This window comes from Mirounga angustirostris, unplaced genomic scaffold (genome assembly GCF_029215605.1).
Source record: "Mirounga angustirostris isolate CCGP_5_RB_7025 unplaced genomic scaffold, mMirAng1.0.hap1 SCAF_1, whole genome shotgun sequence".
In the NCBI taxonomy this organism is placed as follows: Eukaryota; Metazoa; Chordata; class Mammalia; order Carnivora; family Phocidae; genus Mirounga; species Mirounga angustirostris.
In genome coordinates, this window is record NW_026991709.1 from 153468943 (window position 1) to 153496510 (window position 27568).

The 27568-nt window shown below is 41.7% G+C and overlaps 2 pseudogenes; one reads left to right on the top strand and one right to left on the bottom strand.

Annotated features, from left to right (window-relative positions):
- Positions 1-7951: 7951 nt before the first annotated feature.
- Positions 7952-9390, top strand: LOC123840366 (small ribosomal subunit protein eS12-like; annotated as a pseudogene).
- Positions 9391-13695: 4305 nt separating this feature from the next.
- On the bottom strand, positions 13696-14203 carry LOC123840372 (large ribosomal subunit protein eL21-like; annotated as a pseudogene).
- Between the last annotated feature and the right edge of the window lie 13365 nt (positions 14204-27568).

Here is a 27568-nt window from a genome sequence, read left to right on the forward strand (position 1 = left end):
CAGCTGCTTGCAGGGCTTATGAAATATGGCTACAATCATCCAAGGAAGTGAAAAAGTAACAAGGAAACAGAACAATCAAAGTTACCTACCAAGAGAAGGTATCTTGATTTATTTCCTCTTGCACTGTTTGCTATAAATAGCGTGGCATTGGCCTCCTTGTACTTGCTTAAGGGAAAGGATTTGTGGTCCTATTGTTCTTCCTTCTGTTTTACTGATAAATGAAAGAGCAAAGGTGGAAGGTTACTCCCCGTTGGCAAAGTTCTGACGCCAAACCAGCTGGTGTCTAAGGAGGAGACGCAGAGACTCATGAGATTGGCATGGACAGAGATATCTGGTAGTCCAGATAGAAGTACATCATAAGAAAAGAAAAGAAAAAAGAAGGAAGTCATAAGACTCATTTCTACAGAAAGGCCGTGGCTAATCCGTAGTAGAAACTCAATAAATACAGAATGAACAGGGGAGGAACAGAGTGAGAGAACACAACCAGTTTCACTATATGGTTACATGTTATAAGGTTCTTTAAATTCATATTGGGGGGTACCTGGATGGCTCAGTCAGTTAGGTGTCTGCCTTTGGCTCGGGTCATGATCCTGGGGTCCTGGGATTGAGCCCCATATCAGGCTCCCTGCTCAGTGGAGAACCTGCTTCCCCCTCTCCCTCTGCTACTCCCCCTGCTTGTGTTCTCTCTCTCTCTCTCTCTCAAATAAATAAATAAATAAATAAATCTTAAAAAAAAAAAAAAAAGAGTTGGATGCACCACCACTGAGCCAGGCAGGCATCCTGCATAACCTCACCTTTTAATTTGCAATGGTTCAGGAGTCCTAAACACAAAAAGAACTTAAAACCATTCACAATTGAGATGGACAGGTACAGACCCGCCTAATGAATTGGGAGTTCCTGGAGGAGGCTGGACTATACTGAGAGACAGCAGGTTCTGGAAAGAAAAATGCCCACAGGAGAGAAACCCTATTTAATTCACCCAGAAAGTGTCTGCATTTGGTTTTTCCTCCATCAGCACCTTCCCCTGACATATGTCTGCACAGCCGTCATGCAGTGGGAGAAAGTTAAATATATCAAGATGTTGATTGTAACACTGAAATAGCAAAAAATTGGAAAATATCTCAATGAATATTATGGAGGATTGGCTATGTAAATCAAGATACATCCGTAACATAGAATCCTAGGTAATCATTAAGGAAAAGGTAAAGAAAACAAAAACAAAAGACAAAAATACATGAAAAATAATGCTTTTCAAAATATTGGACATCAGGTGATAAAGGACAGTGATCCCTATGGGACTCTTTAATATGGCTTGTATGGCCAGGCACAATCTAGCTTCTCCCTGCTCACAGACCTCATCTTGTGCTTTGTTCTCTCTGCTCAAGCCACACTGAACATGTGTTCATCCCTCACACCAAGATCCCTCTCACCACAGGGCCTTTGCATCTGCTCTTCCCTTTACCTTTTTAACTACTACCCAGCGGAGCGCCTTGGTGGCTCAGTCGTTAAACGTCTGCCTTCGGCTCAGGCCATGATCTCAGGGTCCTGGGATCGAGCCCCGCATGGAGCCAGGAAGCCTGCTTCTCCCTCTCCAGCTCCCTGTGCTTGTGTTCCCTCTATCGCTATCTCTCTCTGTCAAATAAATAAAATCTTAAAAAAAAAAACTACTAGCCAGCTTTCAGATCTCAGTCTCTTCAGGCTGTCCCTGAGCTTCTGACTAGGAACCCCTAATCTTTAAGCTTTCCACTCCTAAAATATGTACTCTCAGAAGAGCATTTTTCTCATCCTTCTACCTCTCGTTTGTCATAATATATGTATACACACACAACTGTTTTATTAATGTCTGTAGCCTCATTGGTGTGTAAGTAGACAGGGTCTGTGTTCATTTTCATTCTCTATTGCATCAACACCTAGCACAATACATTCCATAACTATTTGTTAAATATGTATATCAGTGAATGCAATTCTTATTTGGGGTGATTTTCAAAATACTTAACAACTAATATGGCACGGACACTTCTCATTCAGTACTGGAGATAGCCATAAATAACCAGCATAACTATACATGTCAGCACCAACTATATATTAATCCTGCCTGTATTACAATACCAAGGGTTCATTTTTTTAAGTTTATTTATTTTTTTTAGTAATCTCTACACCCAGTGTGGGGCTTGAACTCACAACACCAAGATCGAGAGTTGCATGCTCTATCAACTGAGCCAGGCACGTGCCCCCATAATACTAAGGGTTCTAACATAAACATTGCTTTCATTCTGACCTATTACAGGATTTACATGGGACTGTAAATAATTAAATAATAAATTTAAGTAACACATGCAAAAATCAAATCAGATCTAGATCTATTTGCTTAATTTGATTTAGATACTGACTCAGGATTAATATCAGCTGCATATAATAGAAAATCCAAATTAACAATGAATAAGTCTTGGGGTGCCTGGCAGGCTCAGTCAGAAGAGCATGTGACTCTGGATCTCAGTGTCATGAGTTTGAGCCCCACACTGTGTAGAGATTACTAAAAAAATAAATTAAAAAATGAGTAAGTCTTGCATGTGATAAGGTTTCATCTATACACAAATCCAGTCTGGAATTAATATGGAGACTCTAAGATATCATCAGGAACACAGGCTCTTCAAGCTTTCTGTTCCTGCCTCACTAGAACTTTTGTCTTCATGGTCTAAGATGGCTGTTGGAGTTCTGGCCATCACATTTACATTCTAGGCAGCAGGATGGAATACTAGGTGAAAAGTGAGAGACAGAGAAAAAGATATGTATCAGTCTTTTAAAGCAGTTTTCCAAAAAATGCCATATGACTTTAATTCTTTGCATCTCATTGGCAAGGATTAACCATGTGGCTACACCTAGCTGCATGGGAGACTGGAAAAATGGGAGCATTTGATCCAGGCAGTTATGTGACAAGCTAAAATCAGAGACTGTATGACCTTGGAAGATGAAGACAAGTTGGGATAGGTGGCTAACAGTCTCTACTTCAGACAGATTCACATATTACACTATTTTTTTAATGGGAGGGAATGCATAGAAATTTAAGAAATTAGTTACGAGGGGTGGTTGGAAAGGAGTAAAAAGAAGAGGAGAATGGAAATGGAGTAATACAGATGAGGACCAAGTTATACTTCTTTGAGAATACCTTTTTGTTATAGAACCACAGTCATGTTTCACATGCCGTTCACATTTCCCTGAAAAATAAACAAGTAATTCAGACCTATGCAGATGTGGTGGGAATCCAAGATATAATACGAACAGTAACACATGAACCTGTACTAATCATAAAAAACAAAATCTCACTGAAGGGGTGAGGAAGAAAAGAACTACTCTAAGTAACCTTGGAAAACAGGATCTTGTCTGCATAATACCAGTTTATAGACAGGGCGCCTGGGTTAGTTAAGCATCTGCCTTTGGCTCAGGTTGTGATCTCAGGGTCCTGGGATCAAGCCCTGCATTGGGATCCCTGCTCAGTGGGGAGCCTGCTTCTCCCTCTGACCCTCCCCCCCATGCTCTCTCATTCTCTCTCTCTCAAATAAATAAATAAAATCTTAAATAAAAACGTTGGGATGCCTGGGTGGCTCAGTTGGTTAGGTATCTGCCTTCGGCTCAGGTCATAATCCTGGTGGTCTGGGATCCAGCCCCACATCAGGTTCCCTGCTCAGCCTGCTTCTCCCTCTCCCTCTGCCACTCTCCCTACTTGTACCTCTCTCTCTCTAATAAATAAAATCTTTAAAAAATTTTAAAAGAGGTTAAAGACAAAAAGAACTACATAAATGCTATAATCTAGAATAAAAATGTGTATTTCAAAGGACTGTGGGTTAACAATTCTGACACCACTTTATGTGTACTTTATGAATAAATAAGTAAGAATTTTATATACAATGGAGAGCCTGGTTTCTCACTATTGGAAAAAAAGTTACAAATAAGAAGCGCATAATACTGGATTGGAATCAGAGGTATCAGCATAAAATCCTAGTTTTAAAATATATATACAGATAGAGTTCTATAAAAATACAAATGCATGTGTGCATGGCTTAGTAGAGATACACGTATTTCCTAGCTTTTCCACAGAAGGAACCTAGTAGCAGTGAGCACACTTAGCACCCAGATATTGGTTTCTATACACCATTCTTCAGTAAAAGAACCAGGATTCCTTGGAGAGTGGTTGATTCAAGGACTGGGACAGGGAAATTATACGATGAATCCAGAATATTTTGCAGTGCCAGAAAGTAAGGCTGTGCTGAAAAAAGGAAGGGACATGTCAAAAAGACACAGGAACCTGGGCACCTGGGTGGCTCAGTTGGTTAAGCGACTGCCTTCAGCTCAGGTCATGATCCCAGGGTCCTGGGATCGAGTCCCACATCGGGCTCCCGGCTCAGCAGGAAGCCTGCTTCTCCCTCTCCCACTCCCCCTGCTTGTGTTCCTGCTCTCGCTGTCTCTGTCTCTGTCAAATAAATAAATAAAATCTTTAAAAAAAAAAAAAAAAGACACAGGAACCAAACCTGAAGGAGCTCTAAATGGCCAAAGTTAGAACAATCTGAGCATTAAAATAAATAAATTATGGGTTAGATTATAACCCATAGAATGATAAATATTATGAATCTATACTGACATAAATAAATAAATGGGAAAGAATTCTTACAGAAGAATTCCAACTGAAGTGTGTAGAAAGAAAGAGGGAAATAAAAAAAATCAATATTAAGCAAGTACCACTGTGTTAATTCCTTGCAGGAAAGGTGGATACTAAAATTAGCAGGCAGGGATCCTGGGTGGCTCAGTTGGTTAAGCGACTGCCTTCAGCTCGGGTCATGATCCCAGGGTCCTGGGATGGAGCCACGCCTTGGGCTCCCTGCTCCTCAGGGAGACTGCTTCTCCCTTTCCCTCTGCCTGCCACTCCTCCTGCTTGTGCTCTCTCTGTCAAATAAATAAGTAAAATTTTTAAAAAATAAATAAATAATAAAATAAAATTAGGCAGAAATTTGAGGAGAAACAGGATATTTAGATAATCTTACATTATCTACTCAGTTATTTATGAAGACGAGGGGAAGATAGTAACTTTACAGTGGAGAAACCTCACAGGGGGCACCCTAACCAAATGATCAAGGTTAACGTGTAACAACATAACAATGTCATAAACGCCTTACTACGGAGCACTGAGAAGGACAAAAAGTCATTTGTCCAAAATGCATAACCTCATTCTAGTCACAAGAAAACATCAAACAAGCCCAAATTGATGGATATCTTAACAACATTCATGACCAATACTCTTTAAAATGTCAAGGTCATGGAAGATAAGGAAAAACTACAATACTGTCATAGATTAGAAGACACTAAGGAGAAATAACAACTCAATGATCTGTGAAATCCCAAAAGAGGAAAAGGACATCAGTGAATCACTACTGAAATTCTAATAAGTTCTGTACATTAGATAATGGTATTATACTAAGGTTAATTTCTTAGTTTTAATCAATATACTTTGGTCATGTAAGATGTTAGAATTAGATGAAGCTAAGTGGAAAATATGTGGAAACTTTCTGAATTATGTTTGCAACTTTTCTGTAAATCTAAAATTGGTTAAAAACAAAGTTTTGGGTTTTTTTTAAGATTTTATTTATTTATTTGAGAGAGAGAGAGAGAAAGCACTAGTATGAGCAGGGGGAGGGACAGAGGGAGAGGGAAAAGTGGGCTCCATCTGGGACCCCGGGATCATGACCTGAGCCAAAGGCAGATGCTTAACCAACTGAGCCACCCAGGGGCCCCAAAAATAAAGTTTTTTTTAAAAGGTATGATTCTGGGGTACCTGGCTAGCTCAGTCTGTAGAGCATGCCACTCTTGATCTTGGGGATATGAGTTCAAGCCCCATGTTGGGCCTAGACCTTACTTAAAAAATAAAATAAAATAATAAATTGAAATATGTGGTTCTGTGAATGTCAGATGTAGTGTAAAAAAATAAAACCTGTTTTGGTGTGAATACTTTATTGTATCTAACAGCTGTTATTAAATATACTTCATACTATTTTAAAGGGAAGGGGTTTAAAATTGTTGCCTTGATGAAGGATAGTTGGAAGAAAGGCAGGCAGACAAGGGGCCCCGACCCTAAGAGGAAACCACCCTTTAAAGGATTTTACACCGCCCTGGAAGGAGCCCTCCAACCTTGCCCATGTAATAGATAGGTGACAAAAATCTGATTGGATGCCAGGCACAGGGAGGGTTAATCAGATTAAAACAGCCCGCCAATAAGCCCATAAAAACCCCTAGAACTAAATGTCAAATTGGCAACCCTCTCGGGTCCCCTCCCTCTTTGGGAGCTTTGTACTATCACTTTGCTATCACTCAATAAACTTTGTCTTGCTGCCCACCAGTCTGTCTGGTCTACCTTTTCGTTCTTAAAAGCAGCATGGCCAGGAACCGTGGACACTTAGAGGAGAAGAAATCCTGTAACAGCCTTATGTTTTAGTAAGAAATATGTCAGGAGTTTAGCTAAGCTAGCCATGCTATTGCTGCCTTAGCATTTATTTTGTTTAGCCAACCAGCCTGCCAGCGGGCTTAACTGACATTAGCCCCCCATGCAAGCAAGCACACGTCCTAGGTAATAGCCTGCAGAGTCACAAGCAAATGTAAGATCCTGACATGACTTCCTCAACAGCCCTTGTGACCAACTGTCTGTCCTCTCTCCCAGAGCCTTTCTCTTGTGCACCCCATAGAGAAGACTCCCCTTGGATGGGATGCCTGGGTGGCTCAGTTGGTTGGGGGTCTGCCTTCGGTTCTGGTGGTTCATGATCCTAGTGTCCTGGGATCGAGTCCCACATCGGGCTCCTTGCTCAGCAGGGAGCCTGCTTCTCCCTCTGCCTGCCTCTCCCCCTGCTTGTACTCTGTCTCTCGGACAAATAAAATCTTAAAAAAAAAAACCAAAAAGAACTCCCCATGGAGCTTCCCAGACCACACTGTTTTGGGTTTGAATTGACCAATCCAGCCTTAGCCCAGGAACCCCAAAGCCCTCCCCACCCACAGAAAAGGATGAAGGCATATGCCCCAGGTCCTCTCCCTCTCTGTTTGCACCCTACCTTGACCTTCTCAAGTGCTCAAGTGGCCCCTTGACACATACTGTGTACTTCCTCCAGATCTTGTGAGTAATAATCCTCTCTTTCAATTTCTCTCGTAATCTTTTGTTGAACCGTGGCAACATCCACATCTTGCATTTCCTTTTTTTTTTTTTTAAGATTTTATTCATTTACTTGACAGAGAGAGAGGGAACACAAGCAGGGGGAGTGTGAGAGGGAGAAGCAGGCTTCCCGCAGCGCAAGGAGCCCGATGCGGGGCTCGATCCCAGGACCCCGGGATCATGACCTGAGCCGAAGGCAGACGCTTAACGACTGAGCCACCCAGGCGCCCCATACATCTTGCATTTCTTCAACAAATGTTAATCTAACAAAGTTATAACAAAAACATATTCTGGGCTTCTAGAATAAGGAAAGGAAACTAAGAAAGTAGAGGTATAATGCAAGAAACCATGGTGGAGGGGAAGATTTCCACAAGCAAGATTAAGACATCGTGGACCCATTCCCCAGTGAAATTGGTGAACATTTTTTTAAAAAAACAGACATAGGGGTGCCTGGGTGGCTCAGTTGTTAAGCATCTGCCTTCGGCTCAGGTCATGATCCCAGGATCCTGGGATCGAGCCCCGCGTCGGGCTCCCTGCTCTGCAGGAAGCCTGCTTCTCCCTCTCCCACTCCCCCTGCTTGTGTTCCCTCTCTTGCTATGTCTCTGTCAAATAAATAAATAAAATCTTTAAATAAATAAATAAATAAATAAATAAATAAATAAATAAATAAATAACAGACATAAAATCAGTCTTTGTTTTTCCCCCGCTGTCACCGAGTCGTGCGGAGGCTCAGGTGCATTCAGGATTCGGCTCTACCAGTAACCCACTGCCATTACTGAGGAAGGCATGACTGCTGGAGGTGTAATGGGTGTTCATACTGCTGCTTTGCAAGAGGTACTGAAGACCACCCTCATCCACAACGGCCTAGCACGTGGAATTCGCTAAGCGGCCAAAGCCTTAGACGAGCTCCAAGCCCACCTTTGTGCATTTGTATCCAACTGTGATGAGCCTATGTATGTCAATTTGGTGGAGGCCCTTTGTGCTGAACACCAAAATCAACCTAATTAAGGCTGATGACAACAAGAAACTAGGGGGATGTGTAAGCCTCCATAAAGTTGACAAAGAGGGAAAACCCCATCAAGTGGTTGGTTGCAGTTGTGTGGTGATTAAGGACCATGGCAAAGAGTCTCAGGCCAAGGATGTCATCGAGGAATACTTCACATGGGAGAAATGAACAAATGAAAAACTTGGTTCTTGTTGAAAAAGAAAAAACAACAAAATCAGTTAAAATCTCTAGAAATGGTCCTAAGGACATATAGCCTATAAAAAGAAAAGAAAGAAAGAAACATTTACTAAAACAAAACAAACAAAAGCTACTAAAATTCAGTACAAACACTGAGTCTATGGTATTTAAGCTGAGACCCACTCCTCCTTCCCCCACTCCCACTCGGCAAGATGAACACTCAAGACTGGTACATCCAAGAAAGAACACAGGGCTCTCTCTCCCCCCAGCTCCCAGTTGGAGGGCTATTTCCTACAAACAGCAGGACATCAGCATTTCTCATCTTATCCCCATCAACCTGTTGCGGAGGCTCACTTCCTGTGAGTGTGGCTGAGAAATGAGGGCTCCTTTCGTCTGCCCAGATCCTGCTCGTGGGACTGAGGCTCTCTACCCTGACTGTGGTGCCTCTGAGAGTCCACAGAGCTCTGATTGTCCTTGCCTCAGCTCACCAGGCAGTGGTTCCAAGCCGGAAGAGGCAAGCCAAGATGTGATGTTACTAACCCCTTTCTACTGAGTGCTCAATTCCTAGGGCAAGAGTGTCACTCCGAGAGAAGTGTGCCACAGTCCCCACCCCCTTCAGAGTAATGGCTCAGAAATTTTGCCTAAGGGAAGAAGCAGGATGAAAAAGACAGCTCTTATTTTCTTCCCAAAGACACTGATTTCATCTGCTATCAATGTGGAGAAGTTCAAGCCTGAGGGTTCTTTCAGAAACAGCGGAGATTGTGGTGAAAAGCAACTGGGAGGGGAATGACGTATTTATTGGATACATAGGCAAAGTATAGGCCAGCTAGAAAACCTGGGAAAGGGAGCGGGGAAGAGCCTGCCTGGGATCTGAATAAACTCAAATACTGCTCTCAGGGGCGCCGGGGTGGCTCAGGCGGTTAAGCATCTGCCTTCAGCTCAGGTCATGATCCAGGGGTCCTGGGATCAAGCCCCACATTGGGCTCCCTGCTCGGTGGGGAGCCTGCTTCTCTTTCTTCTGTTCCCCCTGTTTGTGTTCTCTCTCTCCTTGTCAAATAAATAAAATCTTTAAAAAAAAAAAAAAAGTACTGCTCTTGAAAAACTATTTCAGGGCACCTGGGTGGCTCAGTAGGTTGAGGGTCTGGCTCCTGATTTCAGCTCAGGTCATGATCTCAGGGTCTTGAAATCAAACCCTGTGTCAGGCTCAGTGCTCCACGCTTGGTGTGGAGTCAGCTTGAAATTCTCTCTCCCTCTGCTCCTCCCAAGCTTGTTCTCCCTCTCTCTCTCTCAAAATAAATAAATAAAATCTAAAAAAAAAAAAAAAATCTATCCCATCAAAGGAGACTGAATTGGATTGGGTTCCTCTGGGGAGCAATTTTTGCACCAGGGCTTTGCTGAAAACAATAGAGTAACCAGTGGGCAATTGGTGGAGTCTAACAGCGGTGTGGTCCGAGGAAGAGATATCAAAGAAAGCCCTGCCAAAACCTCCACATCCCAGGATGACTATGGACGACTGGGCTTCTGCCAGCCTCAGGACAACATTAGACCACAGGGAAAGGGGAGGATGGAGAGAGAATAGACTACACTAAAATAATCCAGTCAGTCACTAAACAAATAAACTAGCAAATAACAATAACAAGCCCTATTGGAAGGGTTACTATGATATTATCTAAAATGTCCAGTTTCTGGGGCACCTGGGTGGATCAGTCGTTAAGCGTCTGCCTTCGGCTCAGGTTATGATCCCAGGTTCCTGGGATCGAGCCCCGCATCGGGCTCCCTGCTCTGTGGGAAGCCTGCTTCTCCCTCTTCTACTCCCCCTGCTTGTGTTCCCTCTCTTGCTGTGTGTCTCTGTCAAATAAATAAATAAAATCTTTTTTAAAAAATAAAATAAAATAAAAAAATAAAATGTCCAGTTTCTGACAAAAAAAAATTATGGTACATGCAAAAAAACAAAGTATGACTTAACGTTGAAAAACAAAAAAAAACCAAAAAAACAGGCAACAGATACTGCAAGTGAGAGCAACCAGATGTCAGTTAACAAAACCCTCCTAGTAGCCATTTGTTTTGTGTTGGTCCCAGCCTATAGATAGTGAAGCTACTGGCTAGAAATGCCTGGTACAACACCATTTCCCCAGTGTTGAGGCCAGACCAGCCCATGTGGTTCTTATGATTGCAAGATGCACCTCAGTAACAACCATCAGGAAACCTTGAAAAAAAACAAGGTTTATTACTGAGGAGTCCTGGAGGGTACATGGCACATCCAGGCCATACAGTGAGATCAGGGGTACAGACAGAGGGAGCATGGGCCTGGGGTTTTGCCTTTATTGGGGTCAGGGGTGGGTTGCCTAGGGTTTTACAGGTTCACTCTTTATTGGTGATTTTAAAACATAAAAGTAGGAATTGAAGTGCATGAAGAGAAAAACATGGCCCCTCAAACACTAGCAAACTATGCGGCAACATATAAAAATGCACCATGACCAAAAGAGATTTATCCTAGGAATGCGAGTTTGGTTTAACATCTGAAAAATAACCATTTTAATGCATCATATCACTAAAATGAAAAAAGAACCCATGATCATCTCAATAGACACAAAAAAGCATTTGATAAAATTCAACACCTTGTCATTAAAAAAGAAAAAAAAACCACTCAACAAACTTCAACAAACTAGGCACAGAAGGGAACCTGACAAAAGACCGTCTATGATAAAGTTACAACTAACATATTTAATGGTGAAAGACTGGATGTTTTCCCCCTAAAATCAGGAATAAGACAAGGATGCCCACCCTCGCTATTTCTGTAATAGAAGATTCTAGTCAGGGAAATTGGGCAAGGATAAAAAAAGGCATCCAGATTGGAAAGGAAGAAATAAAACTATCTCTATCCACAGATGATGTGGCCTTGTATATAGAAAATCCTAAAGAATTACCTGAAAAACTATTAGAACTAAGAGAAACCGTTTTCTTTTTTTTTTTTTTAAGATTATTTATTTATTTATTTGAGAGAGAGAGACTGAGAGAGAGAGCACATGAGAGGGGGGAGGGTTGGGAGGGTCAGAGGGAGAAGCAGACTCCCTGCCAAGCAGGGAGCCCGATGCGGGACTCGATCCAGGGACTCCAGGATCATGACCTGAGCCGAAGGCAGTCGCTTAACCAACTGAGCCACCCAGGCGCCCGAAACCGTTTTATTTTCATCAAGGCTGCAGAATGCAAGATCAATTTTTTTCTATATACTTTCAATGAACAATCTGAAAATGAAATTAAGAAAATAATTCCATTTGAAATAGCATCAAAAAGAATACAATTCTTAGAAACACACTCACAAAACAAATATAACATTATATGCTGAAAATTATAAAATATTGTTGAAAGAAATTAAAGGATATCTAAATAAATTGAAAAAAATCCCATATTCATGGATCAGAAGACTTAATATTATAAAGGTGACAATACTCCCCAAATTGATCTACAGATTCAATGCAATATCTATCAGAATCCTAGCTGACTTTCTAGAAATTTACAAGCAGATTCTAAACTACATATAGTATTTCAAGAGCTTCTGAAAAACCCAAAACAACCTTGAAAAAGAACAAACATGGAGGACACACATTTCCTCATTTCAAAATACACTACAAAGTAATGGTAATCAAGACAGTATGGTACCGGCTTAAGATTAGACATAAACATCAATGAATAGAATTGAGAGCCCAGACACAAACCCATGTGTCTGGGGTCTATTTATTTATTTGTTTGTTTGTTTGTTTTTATTACTAATATATAATGTATTATTTGTTTCAGGGGTACAGGTCTGTGATTCATCAGTCTTACACAATACACAGAGCTCACCACGACATATACCCTCTCCAATGTCCATTACCCAGCCACCTCGTCCCCTCACCCCCCTCCCCTCCAACAACCCTCAGTTTGTTTCCTGAGATTAAGAGTCTCCTGGAGTACCTGGGTGGCTCAGTCGTTAAGCCTCTGCCTTCAGCTCGGGTCATGATCCCAGGGTCCTGGGCTCGAGCCCCGCATGGGGCTCCTGGCTCAGCAGGAAGCCTGCTTCTCCCTCTCCCACTCCCCCTGCTTGTGTTCCTGCTCTTGCTATCTCTCTCTGTCAAATAAATAAATAAAATCTTTAAAAATTAAAAGAAAAAAAGAGACTCTTATGGTTTGTCTCTATCTCTGGTTTCATCTTGTTTCATTTTTTCCTCTCTTCCCCTATGATCCTCTGCCTTATTTCTTAAATTCCACATATCAGTGAGGTCATATGATAATTGTCTTTCTCTGATTGACTTATTTCACTTAGCATAATACCCTCTAGTTCCATCCACATTGTTGCAAATGGCAGGATTTCATTTTTGATGGCTGCATAATATTCCATTGTGTATATGTACACCACATCTTTTTTTTTTTTTAATATTTTATCTATTTATTTGACAGAGCAAGAGAGCACAAGCACGGGGAGTGCCAGGCAAAGGGAGAGGGAGAAGCAGGCTCCTTGCTGAGCAGGGAGTGTGACACAGGGCTCGATCCCAGGACCCCAGGATCATGACCTGAACCTAAGGCAGACGCTTAACCCTCTGAGCCACCCAGGTGCCCCTACCACATCTTCTTTATCCATTCATCCATCGATGGACATCTGGGCTCTTTCCATAGTTTGGCTATTGTGGACATTGCTGCTATAAACATTGGGGTACAACTGCCCCTTCGGATCAATACATTTGTATCTTTGGGGTAAATACCCAGTAGTGCAATTGCTGGGTTGTACGGTAGTTCTATTTTCAACTTTTTGAGGAACCTCCATACTGTTTCCCAGAGTGGCTGCACCAGCTTGCATTCCCACCAGCAGTGTAGGAGGGTTCTCCTTCCTCCACATCCTCACCAACATCTATCATTTCTTGGCTTGTTAATTGTAGCCATTCTGACTGGTGTGAGGTGGCATCTCATTGTGGTTTTGATTTGTATTTCCTTGATGCCGAGTGATGTTCAACATTTTTTCATGTGTCTGTCGGCCATTTGGCTGTCTTCTTTGGAGAAGAGCATGTGACTCTTGATCTCAAGGTTGTGAGTTTGAGCCCCACATTGGGGATAGAGATTACATTAAAAATTTTAAGGGGCAGCTGGGTGGCTCAGTTGGTTAAACAACTGACTCTTAGTTTTGGCTCAGGTCATGATCTCAGGGTTGTGAGATCGAGCTCTGCATTGGGCTCTGAAGTCAGCAGGGAGTCAACTTCAGATTCTGTCTCTCCTTCTTCCACTGCACCTTCCCCTTTCTGGCACTCTCTTAAATAAATAAATCTTTAAAGAAAAAAAATTTTTTTAACAGTCTTGAGGTCTTTTATTTTCTTTACATTTATCATGCCATGAATTCATAGGGAATGGGTTCCTGCAGTTCGGGCTCCTTTCCACTGGTTCTCATAAAATGTGCTTCTCTGGGTGGGGCAGGCTGGCACTTCAGTTGAACCCAAGTACCTTTCTTTTTGGCTTCCTTCTTTTTCTGATCATTTTCCTTCACACGCTTCAGGAAGCTATCTCAGCTCTTTGAGTGTTTAATATGCTCAATGTGTACATTAATTCTCTTGGCAAGAGTCTTGCCCTTGTTTGTTTAGAACAATGCCAACAACATGCTCAGTAACATTGTAGACTCTTCCAGTTTTGCCATGGTGACATTTGTGGGGCATTCCTTTTTGAACAGTGCCCATTCCCTTGATGTCCACAATATCACCTTCCTTGTAGATTCCCATGTATGTGGCCAAAGGAACAACTCCATGTTTTCTAAAAGGCCTAGAGAACATATAGTGGGTACCTCTCCTCTTTCCCTTTGTTTTGATCATTTTAGCAAATTACTGGAAGATGGCAGTTCCAGACGAAAGGAAAGCAGAAGTTTTTAAAAATAAAATATAAATGGGACTCCTGGGTGTCTCAGTTGGTTAAGTTACTGACTATTGGTTTAGGCTCAGGTCATGATCTCAGGGTCATGGGCTCTGTGTTCAGAGGGAAATCAGCTAGAGATTCTCTCTCTCCCTCTTCACCCCCCACACTCTGAATCTCTCTCTCTCTCTCTCTAAAATAATAAATAAATAAATCTTTAACATAAAAAATAATAAATAAATGAAATATTAAATATTAAGAAGTTTTTAATTAAAATGGGCAAAGAGGGGAACCTGGCTAGTTTAGTTGGTGGAACATGTGATTCTTGGTGTTGGGGTCATGAATTAGCGCCCCATGTTGGGCATGGAGATTGCTTGAAAAAAAAAAATAAAAACAAAATAAAATAAAATAAAATGGGCAAAGTAGCTTTATTCTTAATAGCCCCAAAGTGGAAATAACCCAAATGACCATCACTTGATGAATTAATAAACAAAATGTGGGGGTCACAAACAATGGAATATTAGTCATCCATGAAAAGGAATGGAGTGCTGATATATGCTACTATATGGACGAACTTTGAAAACATGCTAAGTGAAAAAGCCAGTCACAGAAGGCATACATTGTATGATTCTCTTTGTGTGAGATGTCCAGAATAGGCAAATCCTCCAATAGTCAATCTGAGACAGAAAGCAGATTAGTGATTACCAGGAACCACGACGTGGGAGAAGCGGGAGAGAACTAGTAATGTGTGCAGCATTTCTTTGGGGAATGATGAAATATTTTGGAATTAGATAGTGGTGATGGTTGCATAACTTTGTGAGATACTAAAACCCACCAAACTGTACACTTTAAGTGGGTGAATATGAATTATATCTCAATATAGCTATTTCCTTAAAAAGGAAACAAGAATGAGCAAAGAAATTGGCGAACATGAGGATATATCTAAAATACATACAGAACAACTAAATAAGGGATTAAAAGCATGGTAGAGGGGTGCCTGGGTGGCTCAGTTGTTAAGCGTCTGCCTTCGGCTCAGGTCATGATCCCGGGGTCCTGGGATTGAGCCCTGCATCGGGCTCCCTGTTTGGTGGGAAGCCTGCTTCTTCCTCTTCCATTCCCCCTGCTTGTGTTCCTGCTCTTTCTGTGTCTCTCTCTGTCAAAAAAATAAATAAAATCTTTAAAAAATAAATAAATAATAAATAAATAAAAGCAGGGTAGAACTATAATAGCAAACAATCATTGGGGTTGTGTGCTTCCACAGGCACACATGGGATAATTTTAATTTCAAAAAGGTTAAGGACTGCAGTTGATTAAAACATATTGAATATATAAAAAGTCATGAGTTCAGAATAATTTTTTAGAAAGGAAATAGTCCTGGAGATAGCCAGGCCATCAACTTATTCCTCTGAAAATTGTTAATTATAGGGAAAGAACTAAACATTTCTGCTTTTCTAATATAAATAGAATTTCAGTATAACCTAATATCTCTGTGGATAAGGGAAAGTGTTTCAATACAGAAGAATTCCAGCTAGGGCTGGGATTAGGGTAAGGTGAGTCAAGTGCCTAGGGTAGAAAATTTAATAAGGTACTCACCTTGCCCTGATTTTAGTTAATAAATGCAGGACTGTCCAAACTAGAAAATTGTTTCAACCATTAGTGAAATAACTGATTCAAGCACTAGTCATTAATGCTGCTAAAACAACTACAAGAAAAACTGATAGGAAATGTATAAAAATCAGGCTGTCACCATCCAAACCCAATGATCAATCTTAATGCCACAAAAAGTGAGACAACCAACATCACATGCCTCCTGAGTGGGTACAGAAAGTACACAGCATCACTTAGTAAGGATTCTCAGAAAAAAAATTTTGAGTCATAATACAATCAAACCGGGCACCTGGCTGGCTCAGTCAGTGGAGGATGTGACTCTTGATCTCGGGGTTGTGAGGTTGAGCCCCACATTGGGGGTAGAGATCACTTAAAAATAAAATATTTAAAAAACAATAATAGGGGCGCCTGGGTGGCTCAGTCGTTAAGCGTCTGCCTTCGGCTCAGGTCATGATCCCAGGGTCCTGGGATCGAGTCCCACATTGGGCTCCCTCCTCGAGGGGAAGCCTGCTTCTCCCTCTCCCACTCCCCCTGCTTGTGTTCCTGCTCTCGCTGTCTCTCTCTCTTTGTCAAATAAATAAATAAAATCTTAAAAAATAAAACAACAAAAAAAAATAATAATGCAGTCAAACCTTTAAAACTGACCCCTAGTCCACAGGAAATATTGAGCATAAAGGATGAAGTCCACAAGGAAGCAATATACAAGATCTCAAAAGAGGGACTTTCTATTAGACTCTAATTTCATCAGCAAGTCAATGAAAGGAAAAAATAAAAGGTGAGGGGACTGTTCTAGATTAAGAGAAACATAAGACTTAAAAGACTTATGAGAAACACAAGACACGTAACAACCAAATAAAACGGATCCTGTTTGATCTTGATTCTAAACAGAAATTACAAAAAGAATTTTTTATACAATCAAGGAAATTTGAGTATGGCTTGGTAATTGAATAATATTAAATAATTATTTGCATTTTGTTAGATGTGATAATGGATTGTGGTCATGCAAGAAAATATTTGGAGATTTCTTTTTGAGTTGCATACTGAAGTATTTAGAACTGAATGGTACAATGTCTGGGATTTGCTTTAAAATACTCCAACAAAAAACATAACAAGGGGGAAGGGGTAAATGAAACAAGTCTATGGTTAAATGAAGCTAAGGGTTGGACACAGGGGATTTATTATACTTTCTAGTTTGGGGCATGTTTGGAAAGTTTCACAATAAAAATCCCAAAAATATGGGTACCCCATTATTCAGCTAAATCCCACTGTGTAGTATGTATCTTAGAGAAACTCTTACAGCTGTGCACATGTTCAAGAGTGAGTTGTGCTTTGTAAAATGAAAGGGTAAAGTGTCAACAGCCATACCCCATTCCTCCTAGTTAACAAAATCCTGATTTTATTTACCCCTCACAGAAATACTTTGTGAATACTGTGTGAGGATCCAAGGCATGCTTTGGAATCTCATTTCTTCTTACCAGTAATTGCAGTGGCAGGCAGGAAACAACTTTGCCAATGAAAACGAAGGGAAATCTTGATGAGAGTCTAGGGAAGTTCCACCATACTTCATTGATTCCAAGGCACACAATCTTTTTTTTTTTTTTTAAGATTTTATTTATTTGAGAGAGAGAGAATGAGAGAACACATGAGAGGGGGGAGGGTCAGAGGGAGAAGCAGACTCCCTGCTGAGCAGGGAGCCTGATGTGGGACTCGATCCAGGGACTCCAGGATCATGACCTGAGCCGAAGGCAGTCGCTTAACCAACTGAGCCACCCAGGCGCCCCCAAGGCACACAATCTTTCTTTCATTTCTGAAATTTGCAGGCTTCTCACAACTGATAGCATGTCGCTGGACGGCTGGTGCAGTGTGTTTGTCAACCCTGCGTGTGTACAAACATGATTTGAAAGCCTACCCTTTGTGCCATCTGGTAAGATCCAGAAAGTACTAGAATTACAACTTGCAGAATGGGTGTTCCTGAGACCATAGTGGCACATTCTGTGAGGGGATACTGCACTGCCAGTTCCTTATAGCACAGAGGGTAACATTTTGGGGGGGAAACACGGACGTGGAAGGCTCTGATTTTTAAAGTGATATAGAGTGGAACTCTGGTGAGAAGACATTCTGAAAATACCCTTAACCGATTTATTTCATTTCTACTTTCCTATTTTGTATACTCAAGAGTAATATATAATTTTAAAAATTTTATGTCTAAGTTTAAAAGGGCTATTTTTAAGAGTATAAAACAAAACTTCTAAGGGATAAGAAAGTACTGTCAGTTTAAGTGTTGGAATTTTGGTTTTTTTAGTAGTTAAAAAAATCTGTGCCTTCCCACTGATGGAATGTGGGACCTATCTGTTAGAGAATAAGGCTAGAAAATAGAAGTTCTTTTTGCTCCCCTTCTTGCTTTGGATACTGTCAGGCAAGGGCACAGCTGTGGCAGTTATCTGGGACCACCAGGGGGAGACCAAAAGGATCCCAGGGATGCCCAATTGCATCCTGACATTGCTGAGTCGCTAATCTAGCAATGGAACATCCTACTTGCAGATTCCCATCAATGAGATAAGTAATGCCTATATTACTTATAAAACTTTTACTTAGGAATCATGGTACAAAAGTATACTGAAGTGATAATCATTTAGTAGAATACTGAACATTTTAAAATACACTATAAAGTTTAATGTAAATATATATATTTTATATTTTAACATATATTTTATATAAATATAAACATTTTATATGAATACTATGTATTTTATAAATATATATTTCGATATCAAAAAGATAATGTTGAGTTAAAAAAAGCAAGTTTCAGAATAATATCTGTGCAATACTTATATAAAGTTGAATGATTCATAATGTATTGTTTATATGTTTTAAACATGGACTAGAAGGATACATACTATCTTTAGCATAGTGGATACGCTAAAGATACTCACTGGGGGGGCGCCTGGGGGCGCCTCTGTGCCTTCGGCTCAGGTCATGATCCCGGGGTCCTGGGATCGAGCCCTGCATCAGGCTCCCTGCTCAGCGGGAAGCCTGCTTCTCCCTCTCCCACTCCCCCTGCTTGTGTTCCCTCTCTCGCTGTCTCTCTCTGTCAAATAAATAAATAAAATCTTTAAAACACAAAAAGATACTCACTGGGAAGGGAGTAAGGGAAATGGAATCAGGAAGGGAATATAAACTGGACTCATCTGTACCAATAATGATTTGCATATTTTTTCAAAAGAATATCCAAAGCAAATGTGGCAAATATTAACTTTGTTAAATCTGAGTGGTAGGGGCGCCTGGGTGACTCAGTCGTTAAGCGTCTGCTTTCAGCTCAGGTCATGATCCCAGAGTCCTGGAATCGAGCCCCGCATCGGGCTCCCTGCTCGGGGGAAGCCTGCTTCTCCCTCTCCCACTCCCGCTGATTGTGTTCCCTCTCTCGCTGTCTCTCTCTCTCTGTGTCAAATAAATAAGAATTTTTTAAAAACCCTAGTTACTTAATTTTCCCATGTTTATAATTGAAATAATCTCAAAGTCATAGTTTAGAGCATAATAAAAGTATGTTTAACATACATACATTTTTTTCTTCACTTGTAAATTAGAAATGTCCACTGGAGATGGCGCCAAAGAGTCATGAAAAACACTAGGCTATATGACAGACTAATTCTCTTAAAGGTACTAGATATAATTGTGAAAATCCCATGTATACTATTAAGACTTCTATCAACAATATCTTGTATTTGCATATTAGTGGTTCAGAAATAATGATAAGGACACAAATCTAGGGCGCCTGGGTGGCTCAGTCGGTTAAGCGACTGCCTTCGGCTCAGGTCATGATCCTGGAGTCCCGGGATCGAGTCCCGCATCGGGCTCCCTGCTCGGCAGGGGGTCTGCTTCTCCCTCTGCCCTCTCCCCTCTCGTGCTCTCTGTCTCTCATTCTCTCTCTCTCAAATAAATAAATAAAATCTTTAAAAAAAAAAAAAGGACACAATCCAGCCCTTAACAGAGCGGGATACCACTACTGCCTCCTGCTGGAGCAGGGGGGAAGGACAGGAAGCAGGAGGTGTTCCTGGAGTCCAAGGGCTGGGGTCCCTGAGCAAAACCAGAACTACCCTGAGCCTGTTGAGGGATGAAGTCTTTCCCAGGAAGACTACCGGAAGCAGAGAAAGAGGAGAAATACCCCCGGTTTCTCCCTTCCTCTTGGCTTCCGATTTCCCAATGACGCCTCCCACTGGCTGGACTTAGCCAGAAATCAGCTGACCTGGGAGCCGGGAAACAGCCTATAGGAGTCAGCCCCCTGAAAGCACAGCGGAGCGGAGCAAGGGCAAAAATGAAATCTGAAGGCAGAGAGGATCCATCCCACTAGTTGTAAACTTAATTAGTTGTAGTTAAATTTTCTTGTTTCTCGTATTTCTTTTCCAGAATGGTTCTCAGGCGCCTGGGCGGCTCAGTCGGTTGGGCGTCTGCCTTGCGGTCAGGTCATGATCCCGGAGTCCCAGCATCGAGTCCTACATCGGGCTCCCTGCTCACTGGGGAGTCTGCTTCTCCCTCTGACCCTCCCCCCTCTCATGCTTTCTCTCTCTGGCTCTCTCTCTCTCTCTTAAATAAATAAAATCTTTAAAAAATAGTAACAAAATAAGATGAGATGGTTCTCAACTCCTATATACCTAGAGTTGCCAGATTTAGGGAGTGGGAGGAAGAGACACGGATGCCAGTTGAATCTGAATTTCAGATAAACAATGCAATATTTGGAATATATTTATAAAAAAAATTTTTAGTATTTATCTGAAATTCAAATTTAACTGGGCATCCTGTGCTTAAAATTGTATCTTGCACACTGTGTACCATATACCAAGTATAACTGAAATGCTTTAAAAACAAAACTAACTTATACACCCAACTATACAAAAACCAGAACTGATCCTAACTTCCACATCTGTCAGACAGTGGGAAAGACTATTTCACAAAATTGGATAATGCCACTGTGCTCCCATTCTGGTGACAGAGCCTTTGGATACAGGGCCAGACATGGGGTAAAGCAAGTGAGGCACTGACCTTGGGTGCAAACTTTAATGGGGTGCCAAAAAACTTGGTAAGTAATCAAGATAAATAATATGTTAATGCAATATTTTTAAATAAAAATGAATACAAAAAATCCACAAAGAACAAAATACTGAAAATTTTAATATGACAGGATCAGTAACAGTGCTGTGCTGAGACATATTGAAACCTGAGAAAAGAGGAAAAATCAGTCTTTACTTACTTTAAACCTGTCTTTACTTAAAATATTGATATACTGCTCATCATGAATATATTAACTCCTGATTTCTAAAAATATTGCCTTAAAATATTATTTGTCTTAATTAGGGAATTTTTTGGCACTTCCTTAAATTTTTCCACCTGAAATGAGTGTTCAGCACTGTTTGGATCCATTTCAGGGTTACACAAAATTCGTCAGATTTGTGTCGAATGATTACTGGCACATTTTAAGTTGGCAAATAGTTTTGCCTTTGAAGCTTGATTTGAATAGCCAGTGAATGAAAAGTGAAGCTGGGACAGGAGCTTGATGTCCATCCCTGTGGATGTAACTGCTTTGGCAAAGTGGGTAGAAATTTACGCTTTCACATCTTTGTAGTATTTCTTGGTAATATCTACTCACTGTGATGAATTGGTTGCAAAATAACTTGTAGTTTCCACCAGAAATTTGATTATGGGAATAACACTAGATTTAGCCCTTTGTATCCTAAAAAAAAAAAAAAAGCCAGATCTAGAGTTGCAGAACTCTTTCCAAGTTCTAGTTCTGACACTTACTAGCTGAGCAAGCTGATTTATTGATTTACTTCTTGGAGCCTCAATTTCTTCACCCTTAAAATGGGTTTGAATATCCATATTACAAAAATGTTGAGGAAGAAAAGAAGCAATCATTGCAAAACCTCTTTATGAAATTGTAAAAGACCATTCAGAAGTGTCAAAACCCCTGAAACACTGAAGAATTCTCATCTTGGGGGGGGGAGGGGCAAAGGGTGAGGGAGAGAGAATCTTAAGCTCCAGTGTGGAGCCCGATGTGGGGCTTGATCTCACCACCCTGAGATCATGGCCTGAGTCGAAATCAGGAGTTGGATGCTTAACCGACTGAGCTCCCCAGGCCCCCCAGAATTCTCATTATCGTAAAGTCCTGTTGCAATCATAGATATTGGCATGCTTGCTAAGTATCAATATAAGGATGATATTTAAAGACAGACAGTATTTGGGGCGCCTGGGTGGCTCAGATGGTTAAGCGTCTGCCTTTGGCTCAGGTCATGATCTCAGGGTCCTGGGATCGAGTCCCGCATCGGGTTCCCTGCTCAGTGCAGAGCCTGCTTCTCCCTCTCCCTCTGCCACTCCCTCTGCTTGTGCTCTTCTGTCTATCTCTCTGTCAAATAAATAAATAAAATCTTTAAAAAAAAAATAAAGACAGTATTTGGAGATTATAACTGAGGTGATGGAGAGGGGATTCATATCGAGAGATTGTTTCCATAGTGCAAGAGAAGATTTGCATATTGCTGGTATAGTCTTTGGCCATCAGGAACATCTTCTTGAGAAAATGATGCCCATGTTTCCTGGGAAGGAAACGGCTTTAGCTACAAAAGAGGGTATGTACGGGATGGAAACTGAAAAGGGATTATAGGCAGGTCATGAAAGGTCTTAAAAGTCATTTTAAGGAGTTTGGAATTGGTACTAAAAGCAATGAAGTGTTTTAAATGGATGTGGACATGATCAGATTAGCATTAAAAAACCTATCTCAGAGCGCCTGGGTGGCTCAGTCTGTTGAGCGTCTGCCTTCAGCTCAGGTCAGGATCCCAGGATCCTAGCATCGAGCCCCACGAGCAGGGAGCTTGCTTCTCACTCTGCCTCTGCCCGCCGCTCTGCCTGCTTGTTTGTGCTCTCCATCTCTGTGTCAAATATATAAATAAAATCTTCAAAAAAAATAAAAATAAAAAACCTATCTCTGGCTAAATGAAGACATTCTGGAAAGGGAAAGACAGGATGACAAGGTTGCTGTGGCACTTGTCTCAGAGGTGATAATGACTTGGGAATAGAGTGGCAGTGAAAATGGAAGGATCCATCATACGGAGGAGGTAGAATCCACAGACCTCGGTTGGCTGGTTGAACCAGATGGGGAATGAAGAACTGGGAGATGGTGTTTCAGTTATCTATTGCTACACCCTCAAATTTAGTGGTTTAAAAGAACAACTTTGTACATCCACATGCAAAAGAATGAGGTTGGGGGGGCGCCTTGGTGGCTCAGTAGGTTAAGGGTTTGACTCTTAGTTTTGGCTCAGGTCATGATCTCAGGGTCATGAGATTGAGCTCCGTGTGGGGTTCTGAGCTGGGTGTGGAGCCTACTTGGGATTCTCTCTCTCTCTCTCCAACTGCTCCCCCCACAACAACAACAACAAAAATCTTTTTTTTTTTTTTTTTGGAGAGAGAGCACATGTGTTCGAGAGGGATGGGGCGGGGAGGGGCAGAGGGGAAAGGGAGACAGAGAATCTGAGCAGGGAGCCCGATGTGGGACTTGATCCAGGGACTCCAGGATCATGACCTGAGCCGAAGGCAGTCGCTTAACCAACTGAGCCACCCAGGCGCCCCTGTTAATTATATCTTAATTTTTAAAATTAGATTTAAGAAATGCAACAACAATGCCTTATTATTTTTTGCCATCCTGGGGTTGACTGAGCAGTTTTTCTATTTCGTATGGTATTAGATAGGATCATTCATGTGACTACATCGAGCTGGCAGCTGAGTTGAGCTGGAAGTTTCAAGAAGGCTTCATTTTTGGGGTGTCTGGGTGGCTCAGTCAGTTGAACGTCAGACTCTTGGTCTCAGCTCAGGTCATGATTTCTGTGTCCTGGGATCAAGCCCGGTGTCAGGCTCCATGCTCAGCCTCCCCTTCTGTCCCTTTCCCTCTCCCTCCCCCTCTGCCCCTCTCCCAGCTCACACGTGCTCACTCTCTCTCTCAAATAAATAATTAAAATTTTTTTAAAAGAAGAAGGCTTCATTCTTATGTCTGGAACCTTGGTGCTTGCTGTCAGTTGAGGCATCTTGGGTCTCCTTCATGTGGTCTCTCTCCAGCAGGACAGCCTGAGCTTCCTTACACCTTGGTGGCTGAGAACAAGAGAGGAAAAGTGGAAGCTGCAATACTTTTGAAGGACTAGCCCAAAACTGGCTCACCATCACTTCTGCATCCTGTTGGTCAGAGCAACTCACAGCTCAGTTTCAAAGGGAGAGGGAGAGCAGCATGTGCGTATTGGGACAGGTGTAACTGCTGACAACTATCTTTGCAGACAGTCTTGCACAAGTGACAAGGACCACATCCAGTTTGAGGCGCTGTTCCCTGGCTGGAGGGGAAGTGCGGTGCCAAGGTTGGTGACAGAACAGAGTTCCACTGAGATTTTCCACCTCCCACTTTGGTTTTTTTTTTTAAAAGATTTTATTTTTGGGGGTGCCTGGGTGGCTCAGTCGTTAAGTGTCTGCCTTCGGCTCAGGTCATGATCCCAGAGTCCTGGGATCAAGCCCAGCATCAGGCTCCCTGCTCGGTGGGAAGCCTGCTTCTCCCTCTCCCACTCCCCCTGCTTGTGTTCTCTCTCTCCCTCTCTTTTAAGATTTTATTTATTTATTTGACAGAGAGAGACCAGCGAGAGAGGGAACACAAGCAGGGGGAGTGGGAGAGGGAGAAGCAGGCTTCCCACCGAGCAGGGAGCCTGATGCTGGGCTTGATCCCAGGACTCTGGGATCATGACCTGAGCCGAAGGCAGACACTTAACGACTGAGCCACCCAGGTGCCCTAAATAAAATCTTAAAAAAAAAGATTATTTTTTTAAGTAATCTCTACACACAATGTGGGGCACAAATCCACAACCTCAAGATCAAGAGTCTCATGCTCTACTGCCTGAGCCAGCCGGGTGCCCCCCTCCCCCACTTCTGAATTAACACCTTTCCATCACTGATGTCACCCTATCTGTGAACAAAGGATAGCTGCCAATACTGAAAGTTGAGAGACCTAAGATGTCTTCAATGTAGGAAATTCTAGAACCTTTAAAGCTGAATGTGGTGTTGGGGCACCTGGGTGGCTCAGTTGGTTAAGCGACTGCCTTCAGCTCAGGTCATGATCCTGGAGTCCTAGGATCGAGTCCCGCATTGGGCTCCCTGCTCAGCAGCGAGTCTGCTTCTCCCTCTGACCCTCCCCCCTCTCATGCTCTCTCTATCTCATTCTCTCTCTCAAATAAATAAATAAAATCTTTAAAAAAAAAAAAAACTGAATGTGGTGGTTAAGATAATAGTCACTTATTTGTCTTGTGACTTGGGAAAGTGGGTTAACACCTCTGCCTCAGTTTCCTTATCTATGAAATGAGGAAGAAGAACAAGAAAAGTGACCACCTGTGAGAAATTTAAAAATGACTCTGTTGACATCTAGGTCCTGCTAAGAAAATAAAAATAATTCTTCATAGCAGAATGTTCCCAAATGGACATAAACAATCACAGAATATGAACAATGTTCAGAGAAGTTTACAGCATGACTGTGTTTGGAACAAGACAAAAAACAAAGCCCTCCACAACTGTAAAAATGAGGGAACACCCCCTTCTTCTAACATGAGTGATGCTGCCCCTTGACCAATGACAATTCTAGTCTTTCTTTTTTTTTTTTTTTTTTTTTTTAAATTTTTTTATTCTTATGTTAATCCCCTTACATTACAACATTAGTTTTAGATGAAGTGTTCCATGATTCATTGTTTGTGCACAACACCCAGTGCTCCATGCAGAATGTGCCCTCCTAAATACCCACCACCAGGCTAACCCATCCTCCCACCCCCCTCCCCTCTAGAACCCTGTTTGTTTTTCAGAGTCCATCGTCTCTCATGGTTCGTCTACCCCTCCGATTTCCCCCGCTTCATTCTTCCCCTCCCGCTACCTTCTTCTTCTTCTTCTTTTTTTTTTTTCTTAACATATATTGCATTATTTGTTTAAGAGGTACAGATCTGAGATTCAACAGTCTTGCACAATTCACAGCGCTTACCAGAGCACATACACTCCCCAGTGTCTATCACCCAGTCCCCCCATCCCTCCCACCCCACCCCCCACTCCAACAACACTCAGTTTGTTTCCTGCGATTAAGAATTCCTCATATCAGTGAGATCATATGATACATGTCTTTCTCTGTTTGACTTATTTCACTCAACATAATACCCTCCAGTTCCATCCACGTCGTTGCAAATGGCAAGATCTCATTCCTTTTGATGGCTGCATAATATTCCATTGTATATATATACCACATCTTCTTTATCCATTCATCTGTCGATGGACATCTTGGCTCTTTCCACAGTTTGGCTATTGTGGACATTGCTGCTATAAACATCGGGGTGCACGTAGCCCTTCGGATCCCTACTTTTGTATCTTTGGGGTAAATACCCAGTAGTGCAATTGCTGGATCATATGGTAGCTCTATTTTCAACTTTTTGAGGAACCTCCATACAGTTTTCCAGAGTGGCTGCACCAGCTTGCATTCCCACCAACAGTGTAGGAGGGTTCCCCTTTCTCCGCATCCCCGCCAACATCTGTCGTTTCCTGACTTGTTAATTTTAGCCATTCTGACTGGTGTGAGGTGATATCTCATTGAGGTTTTGATTTGGATTTCCCTGATGCCGAGCGATATTGAGCACTTTTTCATGTGTCTGTTGGCCATTTGGATGTCTTCTTTGGAAAAATGTCTGTTCATGTCTTCTGCCCATTTCTTAATTGGATTCTTTGTTCTTTGGGTGTTGAGTTTGATGAGTTCTTTATAGATTTTGGATACTAGCCCTTTATCTGATATGTCATTTGCAAATATCTTCTCCCATTCTGTCGGTTGTCTTTTGGTTTTATTAACTGTTTCCTTTGCTTTGCAAAAGCTTCTTATCTTGATGAAGTCCCAATAGTTCATTTTTGCCCTTGCTTCCCTTGCCTTTGGCGATGTTTCTAGGAAGAAGTTGCTTCGGCTGAGGTCAAAGAGGTTGTTGCCTGTGTTCTCCTTTAGGATTTTGATGGACTCCTGTCTCACATTGAGGTCTTTCAACCATTTGGAGTCTATTTTTGTGTGTGGTGTAAGGAAGTGGTCCAGTTTCATTCTTCTGCATGTGTCTATCCAATTTTCCCAACACCATTTGTTGAAGAGACTGTCTTTGTTCCATTGGACATTCTTTCCTGCTTTGTCGAAGATTAGTTGACCATAGAGTTGAGGGTCCATTTCTGGGCTCTCTATTCTGTTCCATTGATCGATGTGTCTGTTTTTGTGCCAGTACCATGCTGTCTTGATGATGACAGCTTTGTAATAGAGCTTGAAGTCCGGAATTGTGATGCCACCGGCTTTGCTTTTCTTTTTCAATATTCCTCTGGCTATGCGGGGTCTTTTCTGGTTCCATACAAATTTTAGGATTATTTGTTCCATTTCTTTGAAAAAAGTGGATGGTATTTTGATGGGGATTGCATTGAATGTGTAGATTGCTCTAGGTAGCATTGACATCTTCACAATATTTGTTCTTCCAATCCATGAGCATGGAACGTTTTTCCATTTCTTTGTGTCTTCCTCAATTTCTTTCATGAGTATTTTATAGTTTTCTGAGTACAGATCCTTTGTCTCTTTGGTTAGATTTATTCCTAGGTATCTTATGGTTTTGGGTGCAATTGTAAATGGGATCGACTCCTTAATTTCTCTTTCTTCTGTCTTG